General features: G+C 41.9%; 1 long non-coding RNA gene across 1 annotated transcript; it reads left to right on the top strand.

The window, feature by feature from the left end:
* Nucleotides 1-11152: 11152 nt before the first annotated feature.
* LOC123152178 (uncharacterized) lies at nucleotides 11153-14610 on the top strand. The gene is made up of 4 exons (XR_006476057.1): nucleotides 11153-11218; nucleotides 11620-11697; nucleotides 12014-12168; nucleotides 12989-14610. It is a non-coding gene; the product is annotated as an uncharacterized lncRNA (long non-coding RNA).
* Nucleotides 14611-18949: the final 4339 nt, after the last annotated feature.

Here is an 18949-nt window from a genome sequence, read left to right as displayed (position 1 = left end):
CTTTTTGTTTTGTGGCCCTCATTTTTGAGGCGCAAATTCGTGTGCATTTTTTTAAGCGCAAAACGATTTGTGTTTCGAATGGTGCGTCGTTAAGCGCAATACAATTGTCTGACTAGTTTGCCGCCCAATTTGAGTGCTGTCAAGAATGCCGTACGGCAAAGTGCATGCATCGTTGCCGCTTTCTTGGAAGCAACGCTTTGCCCTGAATCTTCTTCCTTCTCCGATCTTCCAATCCTAGTCAATCCGCACGATACTTGCAACATGGAAACTTGGTCAAAGAATCAAAAGCATGCACTTTCATAAGTCAAAATGAGCGAATTTGACACGGATGCACGGTGGATCACCTGCAAATGCCATGGCGGCGTACTTTCAGTCCAAATTCAGATACCTAGAACTTCATTTGTTTGTGTTCATTTGAAGAATTTGAAGTTTCTGTGAAGAAGGGAAAAGAGGACACAAGGAGGTGTGTAAAAATAGTGTCAGCACAATCCTCCCCTGTGCTTACTTGAAGGTCTTCTTTGCTCCTCCCCTTTGAGCTTGGACCGTTATCAATGATTAATCCAACATTAGCATGGCATGTCACCACAAGCTTGGCGCCACTAAGATTTCGCCAAGTAGTACTAGTACTTCTCATGATTGCGGTTTTGCAACCATTAACAATGTGTGAAAACCTGAACAGGGTCAGACTACCCGCAAAAAAAAAAAGACTAGCCGCTCGAGTCCCTCCGCTCCACACGACTCTGCTCCCGGAGCAGCCGGAGCTGCAGTTAAAAAAAGCAGAGCGAGGAAATGGTACTCCATGGACCCTGGTATTTCCAGAGCTGCTGGGTTGCCGAACAGCTCCTAGGTCTCCTTTCCAAACCGGATGGAGTGATGACAAGAGAAACTTGTGTATAGTAACCGAATCAGACATGTGAACTTATCAGTGATACTAGCAAAAGGGCCGTGCGTTGCAACGGGTTAATAAAATTGCGGCGTTCAAATCAATCCATCGAGGACATAAATAAATATCTAAATGAGTATATAAGTAATATATTAATTCAAATCAAATGAAATTGGTGGCTGGCTGCACTTAAGAAATAGTCGTGCTAATATGTGCTGATATTACACATTTAGTAATTGACTACACATAAGCTTAGAGGCCACAATTTATTCTGAAAGCCTTCGTTTAATTTAGCGCGATTGAAACTATCCAGTGCGTAAATACAAACTGTGACTTTATATTTGTTTTTGTTTGGAATTTTCTTTTTAAACATAACAATGCATGCAAGCACAACACAAATTAGAAATTGTTCTTCTGAAATTAATATGGCATGTGAATATGCCGGCAGAATAGATAACCATTTAAACAAGTACCAATATAAGTGAGTTGCCTAGCTTGTACTCTATCATCTGTCTTGAACTATGGTGCAAATAGCCTCTCCAAATATCCTGAAACAAATCATCAGCAATAAAATTTAGAGCCATGATAAAATCATATTTTAAGTTATTACTGTTGGCACTACTACTCGTATCCAATCAGCTTTAGCCAAAAAGTGATATTTGAACCAATCACAGAGCAAAATCAAATATGGGTGTTTCTTGTCATGCAGATAATATTGCAAGAAACTACTGTGTATTACTGGTAAAATCCAGTAGCTTACTCAATCAAGTGTTTGCCACTACTTTTATCAGTTTTCATTAATCAAACTGTATAGCGTACAAACCCGACATAAAAAAAGTATTCAAATCTCAAGCAAATATGCTTCACTCTCTCAGTCTTGTACAGACTTCTGAGTAATAGAATAGAACAAACTTGGACAAAAAAGAAGGATGCACTTACTTAATTTGATGTAGCAGCTTCTATAGAGCAGAGGATATGGGAAAACAGGAAGAACTTGAAGAAAAAAATTCAAGTAAGATGCATGTAACAGCAGAAAAGAATTTGTGACCTCAAGCAAATCTATGTCACTCACTCAGTCCCAACTCCTCCGTAAAGATTTCTGATGGACATAATAGAACAAACACCTGTGTTTTGCCACGGAACAATGGCTAGTTGCTAGAATTACTGTTTTTCCCTTCCCTTTCCTTATCTCCCGTTCTCCACTAATAATAAAGTGAAACTTCTTATAAAGCCAAATTGCATAATGTGGCTTTTGAAAGGAAAAAATGGACTACAACATGAAGTAATGTTTGACACACAACCTGGCAAACAAATAAAGATTAATTTGGTCAGAACTAAGGTCAAATTCTGCCTGACTCGGTAATATTATTCTTCATACATAATTATTCTTTTACTCTAAAGTGTTACAACACAACACTTAAGAAATCACTTACACAACAACAAAAACCATTCATAGTGATAGCAGAAGACCTTCCCTATTAAATATATGTGCACCATGATCATGCACAAACATGCAGAAGAATGGCTATCAGCTTGAGAAACTTCATGTTGTAGATATTCCCACCACTTTGTTGGATTTGCAAAGATGCATCTATATTTAAAAAGATTACAAATTCAAATTACACTTGCTGAAATAAAGTCATTTTCAGAAGATCAAGAAATCCAAGATTTACACAAAGAGACGTAACATAATTTGATTTATAGGTGAAGAAATTTTGCTTGAACTATCACGTTGCATCAGATGATTATACTGTGAGCAAAGTATGTTTGTATACTACTTACAACTGCTTGAACTTTGCTGCCATAGAGAAATGTAAGCAGAGCTAAGCGCACTTACATGTAAACAGAAATTTTCTCTCTGCATCATACAGTATTTTCAGATTGCGGGATGGTTACATCAGATTCCCATCAAAGTTCAAGTAGAAGTAGATAATATTAAATAAAATAGCTTCAGTTCGATCTGTTCCACTCCTTTTGCTAACACTTAAATTTTTTGAAGAACCGTGGCTACCTCTTGTAAACCACACCACTGCAAACCCCAAAAGAGCTCTTGGTTTTTAAGAAAATAATCTGAAGCCAGCATATAATTTGAACTTGAAAAATATTTTTTTACTGAGACAATAGTATTATGTAAATCCGCTAAATCTACGCAGTGTAATTATGTTTCTAGTAATGTGCAGGCAAGAAGTATAATGTTTTCAAAAGTCTATATTAAGGCCAGAAGCTTGCGCACAACTATGTAGACGAAGGGCAAGTAAATAGGCACCGGCAAAAACCTGCGATTTGGTGCTGGAACAACGCCGCGTTGCAGCGGCGGCGGCATGGAAGAGCGGCGAGTCCTCTTAGGATGAGCGGCGAGTCCTCGCTCGATTAGGCGGCTCACATGTTGTCGGAGGCGGCGGCAGCGGCGATCATCTGCGCTCAGAATACTTTCCTCATCCATATGCTCATTTACACAATGTCATCATATAAAAACAAAGCTTGATGATGCATTATACCAGCAAAACATGGACATAAAGAAAGTTGAATCTTGACCAAACATATACTTAAAAACAAAAACTCCAATCAAATACTACTGAAGTTGCTTGTCTATTACCATGAGAACTAAAATACTTCATATTATTCAGTTAGTATGTAAACAAAAAGGATTTTATGATATCTTTCTATGAACTAAACCAACCATAATTCCTTTCTGGGGCTGCATCAAGAAAAGTAAAATACATTGCTTGTGGTAGTAGTGGGTGAACAAGCAGGTCACGAACAGATGGATATTCATTGAATCTTGACACTGAATCCATCACCCCATCTTCTGCGCAGTTCCAAGGGAACTCTGACAACCAAGATTTTATCCCGATTTCCTCAGAACCCTGCACTTTAAATCACGTATCAATACAACAGCTAGGCCAAGAAGCAAACAACCATGAATTCACCTCTATGCTTGTAATGGATAGGCAGAGAGAGGAACATGTAGAACCAGTAGGAACCGCCGCACTGTCGAGGTCCTCGTGTTGCCTATCGATCGGCCCCTGCTCCTAGCTTCGCGTTCTCTTGTTCCCCAACCAAGTACACATCCCCTGTCAGCCCGTCCCCACTCTCGCACAAACGCGGCATGTACGCGCGGCGGCGCCTGACACCGCTCCTTTGCTCAACCGCTCATCACCAAGGGGTGGAGAAGATGCTGACAAAAAGGAGTTCCGGCGAAGCCAGCAGAACGGCGGCACGGCGATGTCGAGCGCCCCCAGGCGGCGGCGGCGGCGCCCTGCTCGAACGCATCAGTAAGATGGGGCGGGGCGGGAGTGGCGGCGCGATGGAGTTCGAGATGGGATTGGGAGGGCGAGTGGCTGGCGGCGGCGGCGGTGCTCTGCCCGAATGCATCGGTAAGATGGGGCGGGGCGGGAGGTGGCGGCGCGCTGGGGCCGGTGCGGGAGGTGTTGCCACGCCGGAGGTCGAGAGGATTGGGAGGGCGAGTGGCTGGTTTTTTCTTTTCTTTTCTTTTCTCATCGGGTTGACTTATTACAACGACTGCGGGTTAAATAACTAAAACAACAGGGACTTTTTAAAAAAAAGGCGCGACGGTGAACCGGAGAGCCAATCCGTGCTTTATTATTAGAGAGAGATTAAAGAATTGCAATTATTGATCTTTGTACTTGATTAGTTCACTAGTATCTCACATCAGCAGTACCGGTACAGTATAATACATGTAACAACAGAGAAGAATGTTTTTCCCCCTCAAAAATGAATCTGTAATAAACTAGAAAGAATCAGGGTCTCTTTTCCCCAGAAAAGAAACATGAACAAAAGAACGGGATCACAGGAGAAGTCATTTTCTCGTCTATCTAGTGGCCGGGTCCCTTGGGGCTGGGACCGGCCGGCAACCTGGCCATGAGCAGCTCCACCGTCTGCCTCGCCTTGTCCGCCAGCGTCACCGCCTGGACGACGCCGCCGTCGAGCAGCAGCGCCTGGTCCGCCGCCGGCGCGGGCCTGGCGGCATCAGCGACATGGGACGTCGACGTTAGAAGCACGGCGAGAGCCACCGCGAGGAGAACGCGCGCCGTCGACGAACCCATGAGGTATAGGCGTATGGCCGAGTCTGCTCCTGATCAAGACGATGATCCTGCTGTGTTTCGATCGATGAGGCAGGCAAACAAGCTTGTTCTTGCTCTTGTGTGTGTGGGTCTGAAGTTTGATGTCTGTGTTCTTAGCAGCTAGGCTGGTGCTCTGCTCTTTATATAGGCAAGTTTTCTGCAGCGCGTGCGCGCCTGGTTATTGACGACTTTTACGTACGGCGTGCCTCAGGAATTCGCTGTTGTTGACCATGGGGTGGGGGCGTAGGAATGATCAAACTTGGGGGGAGGGGAACATTGACCAGGTGTGTATGGTGGGCGCAACTGCAACCTGTGGAAAGTCAGTCACCATGCATGCAAGGTGTAGTTGGAAAATATAACACCCGTGGAAAAGAGGAAAGTCGTCCGTTCCCAAGCGGGATATTTTTATTTTTCTCTTCCATTTCGTTATCTCTACTACTTATAAAAAAACAAACATAATCTTCTCTAAACGCACCCCATAATACAAACACAGACTCATTACTACCGCATGATCAGGCCCACTAAACTCAATCTAACGGCTATCCTTAGTCTAACTCATTTTCTGTGTGCACTTAGCAATTTATATTGACTGGCCGTACTCCACCACAGATGAAATTGCATGCCCGGTAAATTAGGAAAATATAATCGTGGACACATTCTATTAGGAAACAAATTATGGGCGCGTCCTATTATATAGGAAACTAATCTGAGGTGCATCCATCCTATTAGGAAACTAAATCACAGGCATAGTATATGCAATATTGTCGCCGCCATCGTCTTCTGCCTTCGGGCCAGGGCGCTCTTCCGTCTGAGTGCGACAACTGCATCCACATCCCGAGCATGCTCTCCGGCGGTGTCGGCTTCAGCTCCGTCCGCATCTCCCACGCTGACAACCACCCACTACCGACGCCCTCCAAGTACAAGCCGCCAACCGCCATGGTCCCAGGGCGGCGTCGGTCTCGGACGTGGCGCAACCAACGTACACCGTCAAGGGCACCAATTTGGGGGTATTTTGGGCTTTGCACGACTAATACTGTACCTTTGACACTTGGTGGTCGGTCAGATTTTTTTGATCTGCAATTTCATCTACCAACCAATCCTCCTCTAATGTGTAGTAGAAACATTTTGGGGAAAGGAAGAATTGCTATTCTGGAGTTTAATTAATCATTTGATAATTCCAAATACATGTTATCTGGAGCATGAAAACCATTCCCATATATAGATGAAGGAGGAGATGAGGCTGGTTGTAAGAGTGTATTTATTTAGACCTACATAGTTCAGTGAGTGCACGCGCATTACAGATTAAACAAGAATCTTAGGGCTTCAAGCAATCTAGAATTCGAGATTTGGGATTATCTTAGGTTGCCTGCTTGTACTGCAAATGTATAATCTGATATGACGCGTACATAAGAACTGTGCAGCAGTCTTGGATTACAACTTAGGATCAGAGGGATACTGAAGAAGTGAAGATGCATTTCTCTCTTTCTCAGGGTTATTTCTATTGCCAGATGCATTAAACTGGACCGTATCAAGAGATAACACCGTCACAATGATTAGAATTGCCTTATTATGGTCTGATTATGTTTACGGATGATGTCCCTTAGCTTGGAATTAAGGTGGGTGGAGCCTAGGTCAAGGGGTTGGAAATCAGAATATATAATTCATTCTTTATTTTTATTCATATCCCATTTCAGTTTATGTACGTACAGACTGTCTTATAGCGTTGTAGGTTTGTCTGGTTGCCAGCGTGTAAACATATACAAAAACGGATAAATACTTTGTATCATGATGATTATTGGATTTTTTTTAGTCCTTTTACATTTCAGTTAGTTCTTGTAAAGCATCTTCTATTTCGTCGTTTTAGTCACATATCATCTTGTATTTCCTATTATCGATTATATAGGCGGAAATCCCTTTTGGAGCTCGGCCTCCAGTGAGGCCTCCAAATTTAAATTTGAAATTTCATTGAAATTCATATTTTTATATTTAAAAAATTCTAAAAAAATACAGATATACATGTAAGCATAACACACATGTGTGTAAATTTTCAGTTCAAAATACATTGAACTGAGGGCTATGCAAAAAAGACAAATCTATGACTGTTTAACACATGATATTATTCATCCTACGAGACCATAAATTTGTCTTTTTTGTACAGGTTGCAAATCAAGGTATTTCATCATGAATTTTTACACACACGTGGATTACATCCTTACATACAAGCATATTTTTTCAGAATTTTTTTAACCATAAAAATTTGAATTTGAATTTTTAAAAATTAAAGGCCTCCAAAACGCCTCTCTCTTATATAGGTAGCTATATAATTTTTGCAGTACATATAACCGAAAAGTATATATAATTTTGATCTAAATTAGTATTTAATATATTTTGCTATGTAGATATTAGGTAATTTTGGCAGTACACATAACTGAAAAGTATATATATTATCTTTCATTTAATTTATATATATATATATATATATATATATATATTTGCAAAAAAAGTTTACTTTATACTATGTGAATCTCATCTGGTTTACGTTTAAGACGTGCGTTGCACGTGCATACTTACTAGTCTCTTACTACTAGACATTTGTTTGCCCATTGTAATGCGGCACTGGTACACGACCAAGTCAATAGTATAAAGGTTGCTCGTAGCTTCCTCCCGTTACTATCGAAAAGAAATCAAAGGCGTGCGTTGTTGAATTCTGCTGCTGCTCCTTGACTTCCGTTCTGCACGTTGCGACGACGTACGTGTAGGCTGCCGTCGTTGGTTCCTCGAAGCAGCCTGTGCGACACGCACGGGCCGTACAACTCCACTTGTTTCGAGTTTGGGTACAGGAAACATCCGAGTATTTAACAAAAAACTACCACGTTTCATGAAAACATGTTTAAAAACTACCATTTTACGAATTTGTGTCAAAAACTATCATTTTTTTACTAATCTGTGACTAAAAACTATCATGTTAGAAAAATGCCCGATTCGCCTTTTCTGAACGCCTTTTTGACAGGATGGGCCCACAAATCAGGTTGACCATTAACTTTGACCATTAAACCCTTTAATGGTCGCGCAATGTGCGCACTCTCGCGCTAGCCACGTCATCACCTAACGATTGGGTGTGATGCGAAGAAAAAAGAATCGAGCTAGCGATTGGACGAGGCTGTGTGTTTGACAGCTTGTTGCTATTGGCCCACATAGCAGGTTTTCGCACACGCGGCCTCTCTACTTTCATCTCCTGCAGCCCCTCGTCCCCTCCCTGCTTCTCCGCCGCCGCCGCCGCCACCACCCTCCAAATCCATCGCACGACTGCAAGAGAGCTAGCCCGCCCGTGCTGGCGACGCGCCTCCGCCTCCTGGTCTTCTCTATCTCAGCACTGGATCCGTCCCCGCCCCCGTTTGGCGTCCCGGTTGATGGCGCTGAGGAGGAGGCGGAGCGGTTCTGTCGTTGGGTTGAGCGGCGGCTGGAACGGGTTGGCCACAGAGATGGCCGTCCGCAGTGTTCTTCTCAGGCAGAGAAGAGGAGGGGAGCGTGAGATGAAGAGGGGACGGAAAGGGAGACAACGAGCCCATGGAGAAGCGCCACCGGGAGCAGATCTGGCCGTCAGCGGTAAGGCGGCGCCCCACTCTAGCCATCTTCCTTCTCCCGCTATGCATATGTTGTTTGTTTGCCAATTTATTGGGCAGATTTTCAACTGGAAGACACAAAGGAGGTGGCGTAATGGGCATGGAGATCCTGGTGTTGGAAGAAGAAGATGAGCAGCCAAATACTTCTAGGTATTATCGTTTGGCATGTTTCATTAAAATTCACATTTGCAAATATTTGTGCTCAGCAGTTCTATCCCTAACTTCATGATTGCTTCTATTAAGTTCATACAGTAACACAAATATTGTGTTTGTACTATGTATTGTTTGCTTGCCTACAAACAGATGGTTGGTATATTTCTTGCAGTTTAGGAACATAGTGAAGTAAGAAATGAGATTAGAAAGAAACCTGAAAGTTTCTTGCGTTGGTAGAGGGCTAATGGGTTATCTTGGAGATAAGGCAAAGGATGTACAATGTACAAGCTGCACTTGTTTGGTTTTGATACTCTTGAACGGTTCATTGTAATTGTGCTATATTTAGATTCTCAAAGTCCTTTTCACTTGTTGCAGGGTTCTATATTAATAAGCATATCTTTGCATTATACAACCTTTTGTATTTTGTCTGCTGTCCTCTTCACACTATCTTACAGCAGCATCTGCTGTGTCAGTACAAAACCTGATTGAAGTTACGAGTTAGGAGACTGCCTTTATACTTGCACAGCTACTACTAAGCCTTTCTTTTTTGTGAATATTGCCCATGTTCTTTTCATTATAATGTACTAGCCTATTGTCTTGCAACATTAATTTTATTTGATCTAAATTACAGGAATGATGAAACTCGTGCCGCCGAGAGGCCACCTCAAGGTGGTGGTGGAGCTGCTCCGGCACCTTGACGCCCAGGGCGTCGGTGAAGAACAGGTCGGGGTACAATGCCCTGTACGTCGTGGCCAGAGAAGGACATCACAGTGAGTTTGATCCTGACCTCTTTGCTGTGAATTGCATGTCCCTCTGGTAAATTGTGGTGCCTTGAGCTTTGGAACTGTGTGATTTTCTGTTTGTTGGTTTTGTAGCGACGTACTTGGTACATACTAGCAGTTTGTTTGGTCCAGGATCTGGAAATGTATGTAAAAATGTACATAATAGTATAGTTGTGAACTGCAATACAAAGCTTGGCATAGCGTCCTTTTGCAATTAGCTGTCGTTTGGGGAAAGACATTTGTAATAGGATGACTCGCATAGCAACACTAACTTATAGTGAGAGTCTGATATTTTGCACTGCCTTCCACCCAGAACATCCTTAAGTAGGTTTCAACTAATTGGGATACAAATTACAGAACATAGATCACTCAATGTTTTAGTCTGTACAACTCCTTGCTGATTGATTTCTTCATTTTCAAATGAATTTTAGGTGTTAAAATCTCTTCGCTTGTTTCTGACCTTAGTGTATGTCTGTTTACAAGAGATTGAGTTGTTACACTTCAAAGACTGGGCTAATCGGGTAAACTGCCGTGCAAAATATGAAAAAGTTTTAGGATAGGATCACTTGCAAAAGTTTGGTGCATGATCTGGATATTTGGCATGCATTGCATGTTTGTATGATGGCTGCAGACACCTATAATTGTAGATTCACATCAAATTTGTGTGCCTTTGATGTGTTTATGCATATCCTAGATACCTTGCTTCCAATAGAACAACCAATCATCACTTTCTAATTTTAGAATGGCAATGGTGAAACTGGTGTAATCGATAATTCATTTGTATCCAGGATAAGCTAGCATAGTGTATTAACATATGCTGACTCCTGTATTATTCATTGTATGCTTATGTTGCCTATTAGTTATGTAGGACACGCGTGAGAGGTGTGCCCGTGTTTCATTGTTGCTGATGTAATAGCTTTCGAGTCACATGCCTGTCACCGTCGGAAAGTGCAAGAAGAAATCCCCGAGGAAGATCCACAAAGCCGAGAGGGAGAAGGATGAGCGTGACCTATTCAATTATCTTTTCGGTGAACTTGGCGAAATAGGTGTGCATCAATCACTAACCTCGACACCTCGTAGATTATGTCACAGCCAGCATGCTTTAGTTACCCTGTCTCTGAATTTCGGGGGTCGTTTCCTTTTCCATGTGGTTATTTGGAATGTTAGAGCTGAGCGTGGGTATGTGTGAATCTGCATCATGTTGTTACCATCCATTTTCATGTGATGCTTTCGCGGTGAATACTGGGGTTCAGTATGTGTCATGGATTTCCTTAGTTAGATCCCAGTGAACGTTTATGCTGATGAAAATGTATGAACCCATTTAAAATTAGTAACAGCAGAAGACCTCTCGGCGTTTGTTGACGATTCATTACATTATGCATACTTGTCAACATATAAAATTGTGTATTGACTGCATCCATTAACAATTTTTTTTCTAATCCATCTGTCTAACCCATGCATCTTGCATCAAGCTGTATGTGTGTTGGAGTCTATTGCTTCTTATATTGCACCGTGTGTGTCGCGGGGTCGAGGAAAAGGTCGGCACTGACGTCGACATGCACACACTGACGCAACCTCGAGCCGACCGTGGCGGGCGGCGCGTGGGCTGGAAGCGGGACACGATGTTCTTGGTATGGAGAAAGGGAGAAGAGAGAGGCCACAGACCGGTGTGCTGATGAGCCCCCATCATAGGTGATGTTTCAAGTTTTTCTTAAATTATTATTCAAGTTTCTCTCTCGATAAAAAAAATCTTATTATTCAAGTTGATTCACTCCTTCTGGATAAGTCCAAGTATGTTGTTCCTTATGTATAGGATGTTTCCTCGTACTAGGAACTCATATCATTGTTGATAAATTTAGTAATGTATCTCACAAATGAGTAATTATGTCCACCCAATATGCTTATATTTTCATGCCGGCAAATCCAGAAAATTGTCATATTAAATGTCAACATAAAACATGCTGAATTATGTCCTCGGTCCTGCTGAAACATTACATAATGTTAATTTAACAAAGCATGTGGCTGCAAGCCAATTCTGAATTTCTTTATGGTGTAAATGAACTCTCATTAACTTCGAGCATAAAATGTTTCAGGGTACTACAACCATTTTGGTTAGCTGCAAGGATGAAGACAATGGGGAAAGAATGCAAAGATATTCAGTGAAGCCGCAGGTAGGCTGGTTGATAAGTGAACTGTTCAATTTTTCTTGTGCCATTTATATCAAAACCTTGCATGAGTTTCTATTGGTTATTCAGTGACTAGGCTTCTATTGGTTAATCTGAATTTGAATTGTACTCTGGATTAAGTGATTTTCTGATATGGTAGCTAATTTCTATTTTTTGGCACATTCTAATTTAAAAACGAAGCAGTAACAAATCATACTTGATGTCTCAAGCAGAAAATAAACTAAATATAGCCCATTTTTCAGAATTGGGATTTCTAAACTGTTGTCCCAAAAGCATCACAAAGACACATTTCTAATTTCAGATTTAGCTTTTGGAGAACTATGGACAAGCCATGTACAAGTACATAGGCTGCTGCGTATACAGAAAGAACGAATGAAACGGGCTTGCAGATTCAGTTTTCATTTGCACGTCATCAAAGCTAATGCTTCCTGTTAAAACAACGCCCCCTGCAACAAGGTAACAGGTCTCTGCCTCGACCGATCTCCTTCGCCAGTTTATATGCAGATGGACGGTCGCACGAACAGAAAGACAATGGTGTCCAGGCTTTGGTTGCATTGCGTTACAGGACGGGAACCTCTTTTATTTCATTTCCAGTTTCACTTTTTTAGAACATTTCCAGTTTCACTCTGCCTCTCTTTTTTACTTGGCTGGACTAAAGCAAAGTAGCAACATTTACGTAAACAGAACCTGGTGTTTTCTGCTTTCTTGTTCCTCCATTGTCTTCTGCTGGTGTGTTGCTTCACTCGTATCTCCAAAAGCAATTTACTGCCCCTCCAATTCCATGGAAACTAATGGTGGATCTTATCTACCACCAGTAAAAATCAAGCCCCAATACTAACTGGCGACCATAATTTCCATTTTCCCCTTCTATAAGCCCCATATCAATCTCATTTCTGAACCCTGATCATGGACTTGACCAACAAAATATATGTTATATGCCTACAAAATGTACCATCAGAAATTTCTTTCCTATATAATATAATGGTAATACTTTTTCCATACAATATATACTTTGTTGTTCAAATCGAGGCTTTCTACCTATCGTCAGTCCTTCACCAAGGACTAGGCTAGGAAAGTTACATCCTTTTGCTGTTCTTATCTTGGCATGATGCAAGGCAAAACCAAAAGGGAGAGGTTATATTATTGGCCATATTTACTTTGGTTATTAGTTGAGCACATCTAGGTTTGTTTACTGGCCACATATGGCATCATAATTAGATGCATTAGTATTTTACTGCTGCCAAATGTCGTCGGTACTAATTTTGAATTATTTCAGTCCATTTCGAGGCCGGCCACAGGCACGACATCGAGGGCATCCATAACAATCGCGGATCCTTCGACATCTGGGTGGACCGCTGCTCCGTCGTCGACTACGACGACGGGCTCATCGACATCGCTTGTCTCCAGGTCGTTCCCTTCTCTGTTATTTGTCCCTGCTACTAAGTCACTCACATGCTTGGTTTCTCTCAACAAGTATCGTTGATTACATGGGATCACTGTGTTGTGCTGATGAAAATAAACGTGTGTGTATGTGATTGCATTTTTTGCATGATTGATATATGATGATTGCTCACAATGTACAGTGGGTATGCATGTATTCTCCACAAACTTAGAATTGGCACTCTCTTTAGACCAGCTCTTCATTCTTGTATTTAAGTTGGTACTAAATCTGGAAGAGGTTTATTGTAGGTTGATGTCTTTTACATCTCATATTTTTCATCCATGTAATACGAACAAATGCACAAGATATAGATGAGAATCTGTTCATGAGCTTCACCAGCCATTTTACAGGATATACAATGTTGTTTTCTTATGCATTTTAATTACATTTACAACTGTAAGTTTGTGATGATACAAACGAAAGTTGCATACAGATTTTCTTATTTATACTATTGTTCTATCCATGCTTAACATATAAAAAATTCTTGTTTTGTTCATACTACTTAACAGTCAGCAGTTTAGTCATCTTACAAATACCAATTATGTTCCCTTTCTCACTGTATACCAGATAGATCAACACCTAGTCTGTTGTTATTTTTCTCCTGCCACTTTTGAAATTTCTACTTTATCTTTTTTAGATTACCATTTTTTCATTCGTTTGTTCTTTGTTCATACACTAGGCTGTACATACTCAAATCATCGACTGGACACCAGAAATATTGACTTCTCTTTATTCTTTCATCAGCCATTTTACTTGAGCATTAATAAATTTGGGTCCTCAAGACCTGTAGTCAATAAATGTACTTTGCTATCACCATTAATATCCATAGAACATGCTCTTATCTTTCATATCACAGAACAACTTATGTCCATGTAAATAACTTGCTTTTTTCTACCAGTATTTTCAGTTTAACTATACTGAAGAGAATCTGCTGGACTAAATTGATCCAAACAATGCTACACTCATTGTCAGACTTGCAGACGACCATCTGCTCGCCAAATGTCGAATCATGCTAGGAACTGACAAGAGGGCCACTATAACCACGAACTGGTCTGAGTTTTTTCACCGCGCCAACATTCGCAAATGAGACATCTATGCATTTCATTTCAGGATCACTTCAAAGCTCTGCCTTGTTGTCACCGTGCACCACCTCTAGATGCACCATCGAAGACGCTGCAGCCCTTGTGTCAATATAATCTAGTCCCTCCGTCTCATAATGTAAGACGTTTTTTGACACCATTTGTGTCAGAAAACGTCTTACATTATGGAACAGAGGGAGTAATATAATGTACCACTAAGTACTCCTAATTATGCTATATCCTGTGATAACTTATGGTTTGCTTTTGGGCCCTCTTATCACATGCTTTTCAAGACGCTAAACCTATGTTGTTGCTTATGTTAAGTGCACTATTGTCAGTTAGATGTTTCATGTTCAGATCCATAATAGGCTTTCTCTATAGAGTATATATTTCTATTTCTGCTGCTAAGTTTCTTAATTAAAGCAATCATTCCAAATGCCTAATTAGAATAGAAAAGAGCGTTTCCTGCCAAAAAGAGTGTTAAAGGGGCGAGTACAACCAGGCATCGCCCAACTCCCCCTCAAGAGGCGCGCCATGGGCGCGCCCCAACACCTAGTTATTACAAATGGAGCCCATACGTCAACCCTCTTCTTCCTCCTCTCTTTCTCTCTTTGGCATTTCTACAAACACTTTGTGTGCACCTGCAGTTTGCCCGAGATCCTGGAGATGTATGCTGCCGGGATGTGCCCAAGCACCGCCGCCTACGCGCAACTCAGCTGTGCGCTGGCCCGCGCCGACACACGCTCGAGGCCGAGGCTGGCCCCGATGCACAACCGCTCAAGGCGCGGTGCGCAGTGTGCAGCCCGACCTCAGCGCTCGGCTTCTGCTGCTCGCGCGTAGCCATCAGCTCCGGTGAGGAGCAGAGCGACAGCCGGGGAGGTGGGGACGCCGTGAGCAGGGGAAACTCACGTCGGACGAAGTCTGGGACGTCCTGCTTGGCCATGGGCCCTTGCTACTGTCCGCTGCCACCGCAACTTTTGCTGCTTCCCGCCGCTGCTTGTTGTTGAGCACGCACAGACCACACACACGCGTAGCCGCCGCCGCTGCGAGCGTGTGCGCCGTCGTGCGTGAGTGAGCCCGGCAGTGGTCAGCGGCGGAGATGGCTTCTAGGTGCACATGAGGTGTTTGTATAAATGCCAAAGAAAGGGAGAGAGGACGAAGAAGAGGGCTGATGTGTGGGCCCCATTTATAATAACGGTCAACCTGACCTGCGAACCCATCCTGTCAGAAAGACGTTTAGAAAAGGCGAATCGGGCACTTTCCCGGCATGGTAGTTTTTAGTCACAGATCAGCAAAAAAATGGTAGTTTTTGGCACAAATTCGTAAAGTGATAGTTTCTGGTCATGTTTTCATGAAATGTGATAGTTTTTGGTTAAATACTCGAAACATCTGAATATTTTGGCGCAAGTCTCTGGATTTTACCACCTGTCTTCACAGATTAATTTTCAAATTCGAACGAAGTTTAGATAAGTTAGCTCCAACTTATTTCGTGGAAGTGTTTTTTACAGAGTACTCTAGTCTTTTTCTCGTCGAATGTGTCATGTCCAACACGACGGAGAAGTGAATCTTTGTCTGCAAGTCAACCGAGTCACTGGCTCGCTGCAAACGGTGAAACAAACGTGTGGAGCAAGGATTTTAAGTTGACGTTGGGCACTTACTTTCACTTTATACAATGCTTGAATTCCGAACGATGTGGATCATCTTTACTTTTAATTAGGACACCACTACAAATTTGACGTCGGATTTTTCGATGGCAAATTGAACATTTTTTATGGCAATTTGTGTTTGCCAGAGATGGTAAGTTCAGTTGGTGTTTGGCAAGCATGACAAATCCGTCTCGGCTAATATCTTTTTAGGAAATTTTTGTGCTTGTAAACTAAATTTACCAACCTCATGTCAACAAAATTTACCATAAGAAATATTCGATTTGCTATGCCTAAAAATCAGACATCGGTTTTTTAGCATTAACGTACAACTAATATAAAAATTGAATGTACTCTCTCCGATCCTTTTTACTCCGCGTATAAAATTTGTCTTAAGTCAAACTCCGTAATGTTTGATCAACTTTATAAGAAAAAATGTCAACATTCACAATACGAAATCAATATAATTAGATGAGTAATGAATTCAATTTTCATGTTGTATAATTTTAGTATTGTAAATGTTGATATTTGTTCGTATAAATATGATCAAACTTTTATGAGGTGTAACTTTGGACAAATCTTATATGTGGAGTAAAAAGGATCAGAGTGAGTAGGAAGGCCAAGACGAACACTTTGATATATGGGATATGTATTATTATTATTATTATTATTATTATTATTATTATTATTATTATTATTATTATTATTATTATTATTATTATTATTATTATTATTATTATTATTATTATTATTTTGTATAGACAAAAGAAGAAATACCCACACCACGCCATGTCCCCTCCCCCACACACTACTGGGGAAGGGCTTATAGGTAAACACAAACAAGTAGTGGGCGCAGTGTATCACCTGTCATAGCTAATTTGGAAAGACAGCAGTGGGGGTGAGAGTAAATGGCCGCCACTACTACATAGTAAGCTGTGGCGGGCGAAAAACAGAGCCACAGGTAAGCCTATTCAAATTTGGCCGCATGTTGAAACCTAACAGCGGCGGGTAGGCAAAATCGACCGCCATTGCTTGGTCGACATACAGTGACGGGCGAGCCTTCCTCCCCGCACAACTGGAATTGTGGTACCCTCCAAAAGGAGGTCATCTTAGCAGCGGCGGGTGCTACAGAATGCCCGCCACAACTTCTCGCTTCTCGGGTGGTGGGCGCTATCCTGCGCCCGTCACCGTTAAACCCACATCGCTGGTGGTTCAATTTTCACCCAAAAATCGATTCGCCCCCAAAACTGGCATCCCCCGCGCTCTGTCTCCTCCCCCCTCAAATCTCGCCCGAGTCGCCGCCGCACCCCTCCTCGCGCTACCGCAGGCATGGCCTGCTCCTCCAACACCAGAGGAGGCGACTCAACGTCGTCGCCACCGCAAAGCTCTGCCCCGATGGATAGGCGCCATGTGGCCATGTCAACCTCCCCCGCTAACATTGGAGACCCCACGCCGCCTTTGAATGTCAAGAGCCGCACCTCTCCAGTATGCATGGTCAGATTTGTATTTAGGGTAAATACTAGTAGTTTATAAATACATGCAAATGTTTCTTAGTGTTATTTGTCTTTAGGGTAAATAGAAGTACATTTTGATCGATATTTAGCATGGATTATATTTGAGTAGTGTGTATTAGATATGTTATATTATTGTTGGCTTATAGTAGCAGGTTATGACATGAATGCCAATGTTTTCTATGTTGATTTTTTCTTTAATTTTGTGCCTAGGATCCCTTCTAGTGTGTTGGCTTATAGTTGCAGGTGCTACCTCTTGAGCATGCGTTGGTTTTACCTTGAAGAGGAAAGGGTGATGCGGCAAAGTAGCGTAAGTATTTCCCTCAGTTTTTGAGAACCAAAGTATCAATCCAGTAGGAGACTACACGCAAATCGCCTAGTACCTGCACAAACAATCAAGAACCTTGCAACCAACGCGATAAAGGGGTTGTCAATCCCTTCACGGACACTTGCAAAAGTGAGATCTGATAAAGATAATAAGATAAATATTTTTGGTATTTTTGTTGTATAGATTAGAAAATAAAGATTGCAAAATAAATAATAAACTAGAATTGTAGATTGGAAACTTCTATGATATGAAGTAGACCCGGGGGCCATAGGTTTCACTAGTGGCTTCTCTCAAGATAGCATATATTACGGTGGGTGAACAAATTACTGCCGAACAATTGATAGAAAAGCGCATAGTTATGAGAATATCTAGGCATGATCATGAACATAAGAATCACATCCATGTCAAGTAGACCGAAATGATTCTGCATCTACTACTATTACTCCACACATTGACCGCTATCCAGCATGCATCTAGAGTATTAAGTTCATAAGAATAGAGTAACACATTAGGCAAGATGACATGATGTAGAGGGATAAACTCAAGCAATATGATATAAACCCCATCTTTTTATCCTCGATGGCAACAATACAATACGTGCCTTGCTGCCCCTACTGTCACCGGGAAAGAACACCGCAAGATTGAACCCAAAGCTAAGCACTTCTCCCATTGCAAGAAAGATCAATCTAGTAGGCCAAACTAAACCGATAATTCAAAGAGACTTGCAAATATATCAAATCATGCATATAATAATTCAGAGAAGAATCAAATATTGTTCATAGATAATCTTGATCATAAACCCACAATTCATCGGATCTCGACAAACACACCATAAAAGAACTACATCGAATAGATCTCCAAGAACATCGAGGAGAACTTTGTATTGAGATCCAAAGAGTGAGAAGAAGCCATCTAGCTAATAACTATGGACTCGAAGGTCTGTGGTAAACTACTCACACATCATCGGAGAGGCTATGGTGTTAATGTAGAAGCCCTCCGTGATCGAATCCCCCTCAGGCAGATCGCCGGAAAAGGCCCCAAGATGGGATCTCACGGGTACAGAAGGTTGCAGTGGTGGAAAAGTGGTTTCGTGGCTCCCCTGGATGTTTTCAGGGTATAAGAGTATATATAGGCGAAAGAAGTAGGTCGGTGGAGCTACGAGGGGTCCACGAGGGTGGGGGCGCGCCTACCTTCCTCGTGGCCACCTTGTTGCTTCCTTGACCTCCACTCCAAGT

This window comes from Triticum aestivum, chromosome 7A (assembly GCF_018294505.1).
Source record: "Triticum aestivum cultivar Chinese Spring chromosome 7A, IWGSC CS RefSeq v2.1, whole genome shotgun sequence".
Classification (NCBI taxonomy): Eukaryota; Viridiplantae; Streptophyta; class Magnoliopsida; order Poales; family Poaceae; genus Triticum; species Triticum aestivum.
The sequence above is the reverse complement of the archived record's forward strand: the minus strand, read 5'-3'. Positions and strand labels throughout refer to the sequence as shown.